Raw genomic sequence first — 18720 nt, forward strand, 5'->3', positions numbered from 1 at the left:
TTTTTCTTAGTAATATTTAAGAGGGAATACATTTTATCATTTGTTCTGAATGTAAACCTGGATAGATTATTATAATAAATTATGTTTAAGAGTTATCGTTTCAATTTTTAATTCAACTGTTTGCAAAACTGAATCAAAGTGAATTTATAGCTTCGTAAATAGTTATCACTAGAAAACACATTATTTATTGATAATGAACTTATATCGATTTGATTTTTTTTTTTTTGCCAATATATACAATATTGTACCCTCAAGTTCACTTGGTCTAGTTGCTGAAGTTTATAATTTGTTAGACGTAGAAAAGAAGGGGTAAGGAATTATTTTTAAATGGAAGTCTGCAGTTGTTAATTTAGAAGTTGTAATAAATCTAGTTAAGTGCATAAGTGTTACAATAGATTTATTACTTAATGTCGTAAATACAATAGATGTGCATGAGGATATAAAAACCTGAACATCAGACACACACAAAAAAAATACACGGAACACAAAACAGTCATTATTATAAAATGTATAAATACATACACATTTATATGATATTAGCAATTACAATGTATTAGTAAAAATGTTCACACCCTTTTGTGTCATTATTTTCTTTGTTTGTTGGGGTTTAACGCCCGAGCAGCAATATTTCAGCTACATTCAGGCGATGAACATGAAATGGATGATAAAATGAACATAAAATGATGATCAAATGAAAAATGGGATGGGACACAAGGATAATGGGGTCGAGAAATTGATTGCCACTTGAAATAGGGAGAGGTGGGTAGGGTCGATCAATTTAGCCTCTTGTGGCGGAGTCCTATGGTTCCTACTCCGGGAGAATACCACAGTAGGGTTTTTTAACGTGCGAGGAACGTGGCATTTTTCCCAACACGGTGCACCACTATGGTTTGCGGTCAGGTTTTCCGTATTATAGCCTGACAACCCCAGTATGTAACATGCCAGGGGTACCCCATTTCACCACCTGGGGCACACAACCCAGTTGCTCTGTGGGCAGAGCGCCCTAGCCCCCGGCTAGGGTTCTGAGCACTATTTAGTCGCCTTTTACGACCAGCTTAACGCTACTGCAGGCCTATTCTTTTGACACCCGGACCTGCACGGGTGCTTTTGTATAATTAAACGTTACAGGTAGACGATAACGCAATAGGATTAATAGAACTTATCAAATAAAGTATGTTTGACTATGTCCTTCAGTCAGTTACAATTTACTTTAACACTTGTTATTTCCATAAGTGACCTCTACATAATCCAAACCTACCATAACATTTATGCATATTTTGTTTTTGTTTTTTTTTCTGTTTTTGTTTTGTTTTTGTGTTTGTTGTCGTTTTTTTTTTTTTTTTTTTTTTTTTTTTCTTTTTTTTTTTTTGAAAAATAGCAAGTTATTCAAAACGTACAAATAAGACATTATATCTTCATCACAATCCAAATTTAATACACCAACAATGTTTTCATCTAGGGTAATGTAGTTTTGGTATATGCCATATTTTGCATAGAAATCTCCAAATATCAAACAATGCAGATCGCTTTAATTTTTCAAATTAATCAATTCTGCATCAAATCAATTAAAATAGTCTTCACAGGAGTATTTTGTGATTTCGGGGCGTTTTTATCTTTCTCCCGTGGTTTTCATTCTTTGATCCATGCTTTTTTAATGTTTCATTGGAAGGGAAGGTTCTTAATCCTTTATCATTTATGCGCTAATGTTTGTTGGACTTAGCCGCTAAAAGCGACACTGGCCATCATGGTAAATAAGGCTAAACAATTTCCGTCATTCATTATATGCACTGCTTGGTTTTTTTTTCTCTTGTTATTCTCCTTTTCCATTTTCATGTTGATTAGGTGTCATTAACTTTTATAAACATTCTGGTACAAAACCTCAAACAATTTTGCTTTTGCCCATGTTTAGCTCTTAATTCCAAAAAGTAAGATTCATAACCCAAACATCAAATGGATCTAATAGGAAATGTAAGAATAAAGATGACCGCAGCGCCGTCACTTTATGTAGGGTTTATGCGTATTTGTGGGGGTCTTCTGTCCTGATGATTTATGTATCAGAGTTCAGATCACGGATTTCTACTCGTGTGATTCTTCGTTTTGTTTTATTCTCTTCTCAAACTTTATAAATATAAACAAATATGAAGTATAATTATAAAATGCTTTGATAGTTTGAATTTACGTTAAAATGAAATACTTGTATCATTCAGGCAACTTCAACCTTATAACTTAAAAGAAATAAGCAGCATCAATTATACAATTTTTATTTTCTTTTGACAGTTTTTTTTTCAGTAAATCACAAACATGTTAAAGGAATTTTAGACGCAATTTTTTAGAATTGTTGTCATTTTCACTGAAGCTGACTCCTACTTAGCAACTGCTGTCATACATTTATAGGTGTTATTTGTCATTTAATTATAATAACATGAGAGACACGAAATCCATAATTTTCAAATCCAATTATTGAATGTCACGTCATTTATAGAGTTCATGGGAAGAAGTGGTCTTCAATTATTAATAATATAAATAATAACAAATAATAACAGGCATAGTCGCAGTTCACCAGTTGGTGTAATATTTAGGTCTATGGTCAATGTACATTGAAAATCTTGATAAATGAGTACAATGAGCATATTTCTAGAATAACCAAATTACAATCTCCTGGTTAGTCTTAATTAGTCTGCCATTTAAAACCGATTCCGCTCACATGGTCTTTTAAATTATGAACTCATTGCTTCTAAAAACACTGGCATCATTTGAGGAGCCCTTAAAGATTTCAACATAATACATTCGTTGGGAGAGGTTGGTGTGCGAGTCAACTGACATCAATGACATTTTTCATTAATATGAAAATATAATGCAAAAAAAATCCAAACAAAATCTTTGGGCTTACAAGGTCCAAGCATACCACACAACCTTCATTTGTATATTCTGCCTCTGGTGTCCTCTTACAAATATTATATTCTTTGAAGCAGGTTTGAACATAATCCCCAAAACTTTCCATAAAATTTCGTCAAAATCCCTTTAGAATTTTAGAAACTGCATTCATATGTTGACTGGTTTAAGAAGGGAATGACAAAAATATTGATTCATATGTAAAAGAAGTTATATAAAAATAGTAAACTTATTATCAGTATATACTATGGTGCGATGGTGGTATTGTATTGTTGCATTCAATTTGACAAGTTACTTAGTTCATTGTTCGACCGACGACTTTTCATATCAATTTTAACATTCTATCAAACATGTATCATACAAATTTACTACAATCATATTTGTGTTTCATAATTAGGGTGACATTTAATATAAAACTCAAGTTATTGATACATGTATCTTTTAAAATATATTTAAAAACGGGAATGAATAACTTTTATTTCAATTTGTTCTTAATACACAAACTTACTATCGAATCAGTTTTAACTACTATCTAATCTGTTTCACTAAATAGTCTGGAAAAAATAACTAAACTTTTTTCAAATAGCTCAATACATTCCTTACGTATAATTTAGAATTTTCAATGATTTTTACTTTGAATAATGACGTGAACATTTGGATAAACTTCGAGTTATCACCTTTTCAGTTATAAATGTAATGAAGTATAATTGCGTACTTCACTAGCCAACAAAAATGCAGAAATTCATTATGTACTTTTACAGGTTTCCAATTTTTAATTTGCATCTGATCCCAGGCGCGGATCCAGGATTTGAGTTTGGGGGGTGCGTTAATTGAATAAAATGTTATGCAAAGCAAGGCAACAAAAAAATATTGGGTGAAACTTGTGGTAAAAAAAAATTATACCGATTTAGAGGGTCCTTGGATTCGCGCCTGGATCCATATATGAGATCGGTCAACATGCACATAATTTAAAATGAATATTTAAAATAAAATTAATGTTATGGAAGTACAAGTCAAGTTTGTATTAAATGTAATATCTTAAACCCGCGATCGAGAAAATTTAAACATGTGACCAAACATGTCAAAATGAACATAATACTCGGTCACGGTCGGCGTACTGACAATTTGTTTTTCAAATGAAACTATAGCTTAATTTTAGACTCTTTAAGGTTGATTTTAAAAGCACTTATATAAAACAGGTCCAATGAAAAAAATCTACATTTTAGATAATTTAGTGTCAGTATCTGTAATGATCAAGCAGTGGGTGAAATCTGGTATAAAAACCTACTTTTTTGATAGTTTAATTTGAAAATTTCACCATTAGAATCAAGGAAATAAGGCAAGATTTTCAGAATCACTTTGGTAAATTGAGATATAATTTCATTGAAACGGGATTGGGATTCGGAGTTCATAGTAGTAGCAAGGTAAATATTTAGGTCTGGTATTCAGGTCAGGTCGCGTCACTACGTCATAAATCAATAATGCATGTAAATTAGTAGGCGTACATCTAAATTAGGTATCCAATGGGGTGCATACAGGTGCATATGAAACCCAACCTTGGTCTCCGAATCTGAATTGTCGTCTGCGTACGCGTAATTTATAGCAGACTCCGCATCTCCACTGTAATGCTGTGGTGCGCCGTTGATTGGACGAATAAACAATCCCCCGATTACAGGGCTTCACACTGTGGAGTTCACTTCCGGAAATTGGATAATGTCGCCGAATGTAAATAAACTAAATGTTTACGACTATGAACGGGGTAAAGGGCCTTAACACATACTAGTAAGTAAAAGGGTAACAATATTTCCCTTAACGCTTTTATGAGAATAAATCTGAAGGGGTTAAGAAATGGGAATCAAGCCGAATTAAAACAGGGACTGGGAAACAGTGAGGACAAACCATGCCCTAAACGACTTTCCCCGCAATAGCATACAATATAATAAATGAAACAAACAACAATAGATAAATATCTATATTACAACATGGCTAACAATAATATCAGCATTCACGAATAATGAAAGCTTGCAAGCCTGCAGGTACTGGTTAACATAGCTACCTGTAGCCTAATCCTACAACCTTACAATACCAAGGACAAATAACGCTGTCAAAAACGTCATTTTCCTCTAACATTCTATTGAAACCATTTCTAAGCAAGTCCATTGATGCAGAGATCATATAATTGTCTATTCAAATTGAGATAGCATCCTTGAGTGAAATTATATTGTCAGATCGGTTGGGTTTTGACATGCATGTTTCTGATTTTTCCGATTTTTACTGATTTTTACAAATACTTACACTTAAACTTCTTAAAAGTACAGTGAAAAATGTGTTAACCGAACACTGAATAATGCAATAACCTGTTTTAACCAGACACTTTTTGAAGTCCGTTCCTATCAATTTTAATATATTTTTAACCTGGTAAACCGAAAAATTTAAAATCCGAAAGAGATTTGGTTTAGACAGGTCTCACTGGAGATCCTGCTGAAATACATCACGGTATGTATTTTTTTTATAAAGTCTATCAAATGCTGGCTTTGGTCACGTATTATTCCCTTATTTCAGAGTGGCAAGTTGTTTAAATTTTGGAGCCTTGTGATACGTTTATATCATCTAGTTAGTCTGTAAACCATTTTGAATATTTAAAGCACAACAAAGAACACCAAACAACCAAAATTAGACATACGGGTAATAAAAGTAGATACGCAGCCCGAACGCAGCTAAAAACTAGGAGCATTGATCAGGTGCACCGGTAAGGAAGCAACCTTGATTTTCTAGAAACACCCACCAAATTTTGCTCATTAAATGTCACATCCGGGTAGAAGAAAGAGTAAAGGAAAAATATGAACAAATCAGTTCTCAAGGTTGCAGATGTTCCTTATTACTAGTAATACTGTTGTCGACGACTTAATATAGTACACATGTAAATTGTGGCATATGAAATTGAAAATTGGGGATGCATTATAGAAAAGAGATGGGCTATGAACAGATAGCTGACATATCGTTTGTAACCGTTGTACATCATAAGCTCTTCAAAATGTACTTCAAGTCCTTAGCAAATATCAACGATTGGTAATTTTGCTTTTTCCAAGATATCAATACATGTAATATCAATAGTACCAATGTGTACATTATAAGTCCAATGATCGTAGATGTATTTTTCTCTCTTATCTCTCAACATTAGAAACAGCGAAGAGGTGTGATAATGCTCTGTTTGCTTCGTTAATCTTCGAAACAAACGCACATTGATTAATTCAACATAGGATAGTGCAACGTGTTTCCACAAGAGTTTTCATTGTCTCACTTGTTATGGTTCTGCTTTTAATGGGTTATGGTGTAAAAACCCACTAAATCATTCCGGTATATTCTTTACCTATTATTAGATACGATTTAACGAATGTTATCAATCTGAAACTATGATATACTTATTTTGCTTCAAAATTGCTTTTACATTTCGTGTACTTAACTTTTAAAATGTGCCTACTATTCTTCTTGTTATGGTATATCTTGTATTTATTAGGCGCTTTTCGTTCGTATAAAACAAATGAAAAATTTAGCTCCTAATTTTCAAAATATAAACAAGCTACTCTTAGCCATATATCTCCCACCTTGAGGTCAAACTTAGGATTTAGAACACATTAAAATGGTCAGTGATGATTGAAAACAATCGTAAATATCATTTAGGTCCTAATATTTTTAATATTTTTTTTGACTGTTAGCAGAATATATATAAAACTTCATCATCGATAAAAAAAAATAGTGTTTTTCTTCTTTTTTAAGATTTATGAAAAAAGAAAATTTTAAAGTGCTTCAGACAGAAAATATTGAATAATATAGGACAACATTTATGCGGCGAAATGGAGATTTAAGTCGCTAAGATTTTTTTAATGTTTAATAGTAAATAGTGGCCAACTCGTGTTCTTCTAAAAGAAGTTAACTCGCTGTTAAATTTGACAAAAGAGAGATAACTCTAGCCCTTTCAGGAAATACACAACCAAAATGGTGGTAATTTTTGTAACGAAGAGAAAACTTGAATTGGAAGAAGTTAACTTAATTTTCATCAGTTCCAAGCAATCTAGGGAACATTTAACTCCAACCAGTGACTTGGATAATGGATAAAACTTGAGAATTTATTTAAATAAAATATATTCAACTTATTGAGTTTGAAATCAAAAGAAAACAATCGCAAAAGACTGCAAAGATAAGGTACATGTACACGTTGTGTTGCTCGATGAAATGTTTAATTTGAAGACAACAATTAATTAATTTACTCAATGAGAGACTCTTGCAGTGATTTCAATTGTTTTAAAAGAAAACTGTAAGTTCAGTTGGGATCACATCTATGTGTACGAGTGCATGTTGGTCTAAAATGACACGTTGTTTTGATAAAACCAAACTAACGATAATTAAGCTAATTAAACTATTACCACTAAATTAAAAAATCAGGGATATCAAGATGCGGTCTTTCAATTATATATTTTAATCATAATTATCAATTATTCGACAATAATCCCACTAAACATTGTATATATAAATATACATGTACATGCACGACTGTACAGGTTGATTTGTGTCTTGTATCAATTACAATACCAGTAAACTCATCATAATATCGGATCAGAGATTATTTACTTAAATTTTCTTTTTTTTTCTTTTTCAGGAAGTGACCATGTAAAGGTGCATACCATTCTTAGACTTAAAAAAACATGTTACTGTGAGAAACAAGTTCTCAATGACAAACTGATCACCAACTATATCCAATTACAGTGTACTTAGTCATGTGCAAGTATAGAAATTGGAATTACTGTATTAAATTTGTCTTGTGTGTTTATTATTTATTAGAATACGTGTCCTTGAGATAAAAATTCCTATTAGTGCGAGAAATATTCTAGCGGTGAAGTATGATTTCTCTCCATTCCAGGCTCACTTCTCCCTATCACTCCTGAAAGGGAGAAGTCACTTCTCCTACTCACTGAATCCTATATTTTGCCCTATTATTGAAGAAAATGGATAAATTTTATTTCACATACCTTCTGTGATCAAATACATGTCTTATACATCATCTTTTACCGAAGTTTGAGGTATAAGATTGCTTGAACTCAAACATTGGTATAATATGTTGTAGAAGACGTATTTATGCTCACAAAAGATAATTGAAACAAAGTTTGTCCATTTTCTTCCAAGAATGTTTTTTGTTTGAAGCACTTTAGAATTTTCTTCATTTTTTCATAATATATTTTTTTTTTTGTTTGGTTTTGCTAAAGTCACTTTTAAATTTCCGCTAACTACATACTAAGAGGTCCATATATTATAATGTAGTTAGTCAGAATACAGACACGTTATGTGGTGTCTCTTTATGTTAAGTTCTATTCGTTTTATCATGTTAACTTCAAGCAATGTTCATAAAATTTATGATTTCATAAGAAAGTCATGGATGATATGTGGCTTTTACTTAAATCAGGTTTAAATGTAAGGTCGCTTCAATCATTTTCTACAGAGTATTCTCCCTTTATTGATGATTCCTTGACTTGATCATTCCATTTTGAAGAAATGATGGATCGACCGTAAAATACGTCATTAGTTGCTACATTCTTGTTTTATCACAATTTGTCAAATCAATGTTATAAAATTGGTATTCCAAATTTTAATTATGGCATTATTATCTGATTGCTTATGGGTAATGAGAGAGTCAGTTTATTTACTGAAATATTTACTTTCTTTCAAATGCAAGCATATTTGTTTTCAAAAAGTTCTTTAACATCGTTGTAATCTTGTTAAATCTTTCACTGTATAAGCTTCAAATATGAAAAAAAAATTAAATAATCATTGTGTATTTCCTTTTTCATTTCCATATTAATTGTAAACATAGGAATTTTCGTAGTAGCTATTTTTCGCGAATTCTGTAAAATGAGGATATTAATGTTCGCTGTTTCAAGAAAATGATGAGCGTTAAATAGTGGTAAAAGCTATTTCCGCCAATATTATATATTTTATGGACACTACGAAAATTACGAAATTTGATCCCTTTACAGTATTCAATTGAACATTTTTAGGGTTTTTTTATATTCTGTTATAATCTTGGTGCTAACAATTTATATATAAGCTTTGAGAGACTGTCCATTAAGAAACCAGGTAGTTTCTAGGATATGGATGGCACATGGTAATTTTTATCCCACGGAATTTTATGTTCCATTGTAATCTTTATATCATATGTATATATTTTTAATGGACAATGGATGGCTCCATAAGTTCCAGAAGAAAGCAACAAAATTTTGAACAAAAAATGAAAGGGTTATTATTTCCATTTTTTCAATGAATTTCAGCGGATTCTATGTAATTTAGTTCTCTTTGTCCGTTGCAGTTAATAAAAAACCAACATTCATCTTTGAAAAATAATATTCCATCATTGTTGAAAATAGCAACGCATGATGGAGAAAATCAATATAATGAATATGATTAGTAATAGGTTATCGTGAATAAACAAAATATGACCACTCGTACCTAAAACGCATACAGATTTACATCATGAGCACAAAAATGTCCACAAACTTGTTAAATCTAGTGGTTATTCAACACTCGCTGTCACTTTTTGGATATTTTCTAATTAATTATCTTATTTTTTTTTTCATTTGAACGGACTGATTTTCATACTACATTCATTTAACACGCCGTCTTCAGTAGATAAGAATAATGTTATTTGTATAGTAAATTGTTTATAAGCTGCTAATTTGATCCAACATTTGAATTGAGACATAATTCTGAATTATGAACAATATATAACCCTAATAAACATAGAAGGAGTCATATATACATGCCATGATCATTATTTGGCAAGAAATCATCTTTTTTTCTTTTCAAAATCTTTAACTTTCTGAAATTGTCAGCAAAAATATGAAAGCTTAATCGATTTAATACAGTACAATTTATTCATTTAAGACTTCAAATTAACTCAACAATGACCCACGTACCCGTGGTAATTTGAATTTAAAACTGTCTTTAAATGTCCTTTCAGATAGTATGCCTTCGATAATAACCAAACACAACATTATTATAATCTTCATCTTGATATCACTATAACCTGAAATAAAATCCTCAAATAAATTTCAAAGGGTCAAACCGGCAAGAGAGTCTTCTTATTGTACTCCGGAAATGCACAAGAATACTTTTACAATGGATCATTTGTTCTTGTTTTTATTTTTGTTTTTGTGTTTTTTATCAAAATAGTATGTGTTGAAAAAATGTAATAAATAGTAACACAATTAAGGGATAGGAACTCTACTAATTCATATGTATGGTGTTGTGAGCATCATATATCAAAAATTTACCATTTTTTTACCGAGAAAATATGGTTATGAATATATTATGGCGATCGTTTAATATATATTGTTTTATAACATAGATAAAATGTTTAAGGAGTAATTAAGTAAAACAAAACTATCAACAGTTTGTTTCCATGTAAAGAAAGTGATATGTTTTCTTTATATCAGTCCCTAAAATCCATTCTTATATTTTACAAGATTTCAATAAAAATCGTGACTAATAAACCAACACACTGTCGTAGAAACTTACAAAGTCCTATTTATAATGACATTGATGAAATTAGAGCAAGAAAAAAAATTATGAATCCAAACGTAAGTTATCATAAATAAGAAACAAAAAAACAATCAAATATATTGTAAATATCAATATGATGTACACGTGTTTCAAAGAATAACCTCTCACCAACAGCTTATAAGTAGATATATAAGAACAACTAAATCCAAAAATTAATTGTGAACAAAAAGAACATGAAACCAAAGCTATCAAAATAGGAAGCCAAATCCATCACCATTTATACAATGAATAACCCCATAACATTTAAATATTTCAACTGACAAAAAATATTCAAAGCATGGGCTTAGATATGACCCACAGCAGATATAATTTGTTTGCTTTTCCTATGAATTTTGCACAAGGAAAGTGTCGAATTAGCTTTTTACGATATGCAAATTAAAAAGATATTGATTTAAGGTTTGTGTAGTTTTATGACTGATATGACATTAAAGAATATGTTGTCTTCCAAATGACAAAAACTCGAAGGAAAGAAAAAAAAATCTTATTTACTATGAAGTACAATCAGAATAAAAAGATCAGTCAGTACAGGAATATGCATGATAATTACGTTACTGGCCGTGTAGCTGATAATTCACAATCATTTGAAAAGTAGAGATAGCACGAGCAAGCTCACAACGAGTTTGATTATTTACGTTTTAAGGCATAAAAGACATTCTTTCATGCATACCTACATAAGCATATAATATTCTATAGAATTCTTTTTGAGTGGCTTACCGGTTGTGCAAAGAACGTTTTAACGTGAATGACGTTTTTCTCCTCAGTAACTACCGTATATTCGCATATACAATGTATATATGATGCAAAGTAGTAGAATTTCATGAAAATACATTCACTTGGTGGTTTGAAAACCACTAACAACAATATTCATTTATGATATTTACATTCAATGCAAACCTTCCTATAATTTCATTAACTATCTTAATTTTTAAAGGAATATTTTACATGAATAAAACTAAAACTAATAATAGGAAAACTCTTGAAGTCCTTTTACATTTATAACATTCTTGCATATGAATTGTTCGACAAACGATTTGGTGTGTCCACGAAAACTCGATTATGAAACAAAGATGTTTTCATTTGGCACCAAATTTAAATGTACTAGAGTAGTTGAAGTTTGACGGATGAATTATTATCTCGGAATTAAAATCTCTGTATTGACAAACTATTAAACGAACAATGTGAATTGATATTGCTCAGATGTACTATTATCAATTATTTTATATCATTGAGTGAAACAAATATGTATATGATGAACAGTAGTAAAGCCCAACATTAAAACATAATTTCATTAAAATTGTGCACAACAACTATATTATTATAAGTATTATATTGACACTGCGTCACAATTACACAAAAATTAATCAAAACGGCGAATTTGATATTTAACCATTTAATTCACATCGCCCCATGATGTGATATTATTAATTATCTCGCCTTCAAAATATAGATAAAACGATCAAATCATAAATAAGATCTTAAAGCACACGAAACTTATGAGATTATCGGAGTTTGATACTTCTAGCTTTTTGTGTGAGTTATTATGTTTAAAATTAATTTGTTCAGTAGCCTTCAACATTTCAAAGTTTCAAATACGGACTTGATTTAAAAAAGATCGATTATAGAGGAAAGATTAGCTATGAACAGATAATAAGGTCTGACATATTGTATGTGAACGTTATACATTATAAACACTTACGAACTTATTATAAGTCCTAAGCAAGTATAAATATCGACCAAAAAAGAAACAGCGTCATTCAATTACATCAAATTCCAACAACATGGCCTAAACGCGATTACATAAAAGAGTAATCAAGGGAAACAAGATTCTAGAGAAATCAAAAGAATGTAATCCAGGCACAAAGACCAGGCATGAAAAACAGACAAACAATACAAAGAACATAAAGTAATTAAAATGATACATACAATGTATCAAAAGTAAACTCGGACTAAACACTGGGGGCATGGACCAGGTGCACAGGTAGGATAAACGTCCTCTCCTTTCGTCCAACCCGCCGAGTTGCTCATAAAAAGTCAAGTCCGGGGTATACGAAAGAGGAAAGAAAAACTATGACACGTTGAACAAATTAGTTTTCATTTTGCAGATGAATACAGCGTAATAATCCACGAGTTCATGGTGACGACCATAAAACTTCTGTAGTGATGACTTCAATCTTGTAGCAACATAACCCTGTTACAGAAGCCTAATTGTAAGAAGTCTAGCGCTATACAAAGTCTGCGTAGCGTATTTTCGGTAATCTCTGGCATAACGTATGAGGTGTGATATGACAACTCCATACGCAAGTGTTCAAGGAATGTTGCCACAGATGAAAGGACAATTCTGAATGAAAAGTCATCACGTATGTCATAAAGTTAGGTCAATAGTTTTCCTTTACCATCGTTCTCTAAGTGTAAGTGAAGATATCAGGCTGACTTCACAGTGTCTGTAGTATCCTTTATCTCAAGTTCTTTGGGGTAGATGCGATGTATCAAATCCCCGAAACTAGGTTTTTTTTAACAATAATATGTCATCAATATAACTGACAGTAAAGGATCTAGCTAAACGATGTTCTTTCCCAAACAATGAAACAAAGGCCGTCTATATACGCAAAGTAGCAAACTGAATAAAACAGATTACACACGAAATTGAAGGGAAACAAGACGTCGCATCAAAAAATAAATAACTTGCAATGTGCATTCTCACAAAAAACCGGGAGATATTGGGTGTTCTGAAAGGGTAAGTATGTCCTGCTCCGCCAGCGACATCCCTCATATTGTAAGTGACTGTAAAACGGTAATAATCCATAGACTTTTTTCCCAGATATCAAGACGTATAAACAGTACAAAATATAATGCGTACATTATAAGTCCGGTGATCATAGATATGATTGATATTATTTCATTTGTTGTGACCGCTTTCATAAAAAATATATGATGACTTGATCAATGCTATGAAGACTTCATATATTGAGAAGCACTGATTTCATTTCCTTTTTCTGATTTTTTTCTCTTTTCATTGATTATTTATTTACAATACTGTTATCAGTATAGTTTTCTATAATATATATTAACAATTTCAGTAAATAATTGGAACTTGCCTAGGGTTAACATTTAAGATAAGTACTCATTTTTTAAGTCACCATTTGATTTCGCAAAAGTTTCTTGATTTACATTTATTAACTTTACAAACTTTTTATTTTTTTATTTAGATTAAACGTTTCGAATGTGTCATTTCAAAACCACGGCACAATTGGTACCTTCAGAATACTATATTGGCATTTTGTAATAGTCCCTGGAAAGTTCATCCTTTCTCGGAAATTTCAATGTCAAATTAATAACTTCTTTATTACATTTCGTGCATTTCCAGCTGGCCATTACCGATTGGCCATTACGGCAAAGTTTGTATTTTTTCTTTCAAAGTATACCACTGTAGTGATTCTTTTTTATTCGAATTTTTCAATTATTGAAAGTACTAATTATAAATTCAAAAGTTCAAATTAAAGTTTCTTCATTCTGAATAATTGTCTGGTTATAATGCTATAAGTCGTAATTAATATCGCGTTGAACTACCAACCCCTACGCCAAAATAAAACAGTTTTATAATTTGAAAATATAATTTTGTACTTTTAAAAGGACGAACTCGTCATATTAAATGGAAAATATTTAGATTGACTAAACATTTAATGGTTGAAAAAAGAAGTAAAGTTTTATAGTACAACAACATAGAACTACAACAAATTTGTTACCATTGGCAAATTTTAAGCTCTAAGAAATTTTCTCCTTACTCTGATTTTCGCCATGTTTATTCAGGCTAAACCATTATTACATGTCATGATAATTTGTAAATCAATTATACAATGTTATTATTGAAACGTAAGTGTCGAAAACAAAGTAATTTTATTCTATATTGACTTATAGGATTATTGTAATCAAAATATAACACTTAAACATTGAATAAAAGTTTGTTTTTCGTGTTCCATGTTGACGGGTACTAAGACTGATTGGTTCTGATCTGTAACGGAAAACAGAAACGGCAATAGTGTAAGGCGATTGAATAAAAATCAACAATCCTTATTTTTTGATCGGATAACACTTTTGGTCAAGTAATTTTTATTGCATAATGTTTCATCGGACTGAGGAAAGTAACGTAAAAATAGAGCACAAAGTGTTTGCTTTTCGGGACCTTCTGATACTTCGGAATTCCTTCTGACTTATTCGTTAAGAAAGGCAATCGTATACTTATATAGCAAACATTACCAAAATAATATTCAACGTCCTAAAAACAAAATGCCAAATCTTCATTTGAAACAAAAGAACAATATTTTCGCTGATATATTTCAAACCTGAAAATAAGAAGCTGAAACTATACTAATTGTATTATTAGTCCCTGAAAGAAGCTACAAAGACTGCAAAATTTTTAAAAAACTAAACTTGTTAAATATGAACATGACTCAAGGCAAATGTCTCCTATAGTCTCCTCTACCCTCTCGGGGCTTCAAGAAATCACCAAAATAAGTGCAATGATTTAACATTACTACATAATGACGCGATAAAATACATCAAACCTAGTTTGCTGCATATCTAGTAAACTAAAGAAGTTGTTAAACAAAATTTGTAAAGAAATTTGAGTATTGAACTACGTTTATTTGATACATTGCATCTACCCAAAAGAACTTGAGATAAAGGATACTACAGACACTGTGAAGTCAGCCTCGTATCTTCACCTACACTTAGAAATCGAAAACTATTGAACAAACTTTACGACAAACGTGATGACTTTTCATTCGGAATCGTCAACTTTCCTTTCATCTGTGGCAACATCCCTTCGGCTCCTGCGTATGGAGTGTTCATATTACAACTCATACGTTATGCCAGAGCTTGCCGAAACTACGCAGACTTTTTGCATCGCGCTAGAACTCTAATAAATAGGCTTCTGGAACAGGGTTATGTTGTTACAAGATTGAAGTCATCACTACAGAAGTTTTATGATCGTCATCATGAACTCGTGGATCGTTATGGTGTATCCATCAGCACCATGAAAACTGATTTATTCAACGGGTCATAGTTTTTCTTTCCTTGTTTGTCTATCCCGGACTTGACTTTTTATGAGCAACTCGGCGGGTGTTTCTAGAAAAGCAGAGGACGCTTACTCTACCGGTGCACATGGTCCATGCTCCTAGTTTTTAGTGGAGTCCGAGTTGCTCATTTACTTTTGTTACTTTGTATGTATGATTTTAGTTACTTTATGTTCTTTGTTGTGTATGTCTGTTTTCCATGTCTGGTCTTTGTCCCTGGAATACATTCTTTTGATTACCGCTATAACCTTGTTTCCCTTGATTACTCTTATTTCATTCTGACCTTCTGAAACACTCTGAAACTTCTGCAGACTGGATCCGTGTTGCCATCTGACACATATATCATAATTTGTGTGATTGTTTTACCAACAACGTTACGTTCATACTTTGTTGGGTTTGGGGTAAGTGTCGTATTTATGTTTTTTCTACGATTCATAGGCTGTTCTTGATTTTATTCAGCAAAACTTCAATTTATCCTTTAAAAGATATCATAATACAGAAGATTTTCGTTCCACAATAAAATGAAATGTCGATTTTTTGGTTTTAGGGAAAATGTGATTTTTTACAATTAACATTTAAAAATTAGTTTAAGACTATGCAACTCACAATTTATAAAATGGACTCAAAATTTACTTAAAAGATAAAATTCAAAAATTCAACAAAAAAACATATAAAGCAAACGCCAACGTTTTCTAGGTTATCAAATTATGACAATGTCAATTGTAATATTTTTTGTAGGATAGGGATAATACAATTTTCATTTTTATATGGAGTTATATGTATTCCAGATATCCATTTCTAATGGATTATTTAATACTCCAACAAAAGAATCAATATTGCTGAAACCTTGGACACTCCTTTAGCTGCAATGTATTTTGTATCTCAGATCAGAAAGAAATAGAATTTGAGCATCTTATTTCATAGTATTAACAATCTCAAAAGCAGAGGTCACTTAGCCTACCGGTGCACCTGATCCATGCTCCCAGTCCGAATTGCTCATTTGCTTTTGTTACTTTGTATTATTACTTTAGTCACTTTATGTTCTTTGTTGTGTATGTCAATTATCAAGGAAAATGCGTGTTTTTCCTGACTCTCTGGTCTTTGTCCATGGATTACATTCTTTTGATTTCCGCTAAAATCTTGGTTCCCTTGATTACTCTTTTACACCTTTTTTAGCTGCACTTATATTAAAGTTTTTTTTTCAGACATGTCGATGTCAACAAAGACTATGATTTTCGGTTGTATCAAGCAAATGAAAAATAAAGTTCCTTATAGATATTGTTTCGAAAATGCAATTCCTTGGTGACTTATTGCAATTTAAATTTCAAATATTTTAATGTAATTTTGTCTGTTAGAATTCTGGAACAGCTATTTGAATAGTTGACATAAATATGAACAATATCCTTGTGACCAGGCTACATAACGAAGTTCCCTTCCCTTCAAGTAATTTGAATATCTATGGATGTCAATTCAGGATTTACAAGCATGTTTTGTGACTGACACTTAACACCTCAAATGGGTTGATGACACATGACATAGTTAAAAACTTGAATATTCAAATAGATCCCCCAATACTTAAGCGTACAAAAAAGAGTACAAATATATAAAACTAAAATTACATTACCCTAATAGATTTTTCTTTTTTTTTTTGAGTTATAAAAGCCTGAAAATATATCCCCGAGATCGTATTTACAATAGAATAGAGTTTGCGATGGAAAAGTTACATATTTTGAATCTATTTTAATAATTTATCAAATTGAAACACCATATAATTATCAAAAAGTGTCAGTTCAATTTTGCAAATGAAGTTTGGTACTCGTCGCAATTTGTTTGAAATATAATAATTGCTTTGATACATCAAAGTTCAAATTTGGACAGGTCGATTTGATTCGTTTCTAGTGAGTTACTACTTTTTTGTAGATATTTTTTCTTGTTATTGCCTTTTTTTTACTTAAAGGAGAAGACCATGTTATTGTGCAAGTCATAAATATCGAAACTTATCTGTTAAATATTCATGAAAATTAAATTGAAACAAAGTAATTTCCATTTCTTAATTAATTAATGGAGATTTATTATTAGGAAATTTGAATTTCCCGCGCCTACAGCCGCCACCATGATCGGTTGAACTGTGACGTCACGAAGTCGGTTTGTAAAGTGAAAGTAAATAGGTAATTGGTAAAATAGGTAAACAGGATCGTAGAAATATTTACGGAATATTCTTTGTTTACATATTATTTGCAGTACTTGTATCAATACCAAACTGACTTAGTGACGTCACGAGCCAATCGGAAGCTATCGGTAAAAATCAATAAAGTCTGAAAAAGTAATCAAGGGAACCAAGGTTATAGCGGTAATCAAAAGAATGTATTCCAGGGACAAAGACCAGACATGTAAAACAGACATACACAACAAAGAACATAAAGTAACTAAAATCATACATGCAAAGTAACAAAAGCAAATGAGCAACTCAGACTCCACTAAAAACTGGGAGCATGGGCCAGGTGCACCGGTAGGGTAAGCGTCCTTTGCTTTTCTAGCAACACACGCCGAGTTGCTCATAAAAAGTCAAGTCCGGGGTAGACAAACGAGGAAAGGAAAACTATGACCCGTTGAATAAATCAGTTTACATGGTACAGATGGATATGATCTTCCTGCAGATAGGAGAGCTACAAGATGGCTTTCTACTTATATTTCAAGGATTTCGAACTTTGCATAGACTGGGACATTTTATAAAAGCGCATTTTGCATTAAAGGTTATTTATTCTTGTTTACGTGGGTATGATTTATCATAAGAGCCTAACTTAATGCAAAGGTGGTCTTTGACGACTATGAACCGAACGAGTGAAATAAAACTGTTACCAACTCTTGTGATCATTGAACATTTCTGTTTGTAGTGAATTATGATGTAATAATATGTGAATATTCTGTTTTATATTCATAACACTAAAATGTTCAGCACTGCATAGAAATGGCTTAAGATTGATCTATTAATAGACTATGATATCTGCTCATACATTATTTATATCAAAATATTGTAAAGGTGTGTTCTTAACCGGCCATGTATTCTCATGTCATTTTTCATAAAAAGCAATTTGTGTGTAATCTCAAAAAGAATATCTGAATGTTTAATTATGTTTTATTCACT

General features: G+C 31.5%; 1 long non-coding RNA gene across 1 annotated transcript; it reads left to right on the forward strand.

Annotated features, from left to right (window-relative positions):
- Positions 1–4583: 4583 nt before the first annotated feature.
- On the forward strand, positions 4584–7714 carry LOC148616323 (uncharacterized). The gene is made up of 2 exons (XR_015921909.1): positions 4584–4674; positions 7550–7714. It is a non-coding gene; the product is annotated as an uncharacterized LOC148616323 (long non-coding RNA).
- The last annotated feature ends 11006 nt before the right edge of the window (positions 7715–18720 follow it).

Source organism: Perna viridis, chromosome 5, assembly GCF_037379345.1.
Source record: "Perna viridis isolate PV_CMFRI_1.1 ecotype Kerala chromosome 5, ASM3737934v1, whole genome shotgun sequence".
In the NCBI taxonomy this organism is placed as follows: Eukaryota; Metazoa; Mollusca; class Bivalvia; order Mytilida; family Mytilidae; genus Perna; species Perna viridis.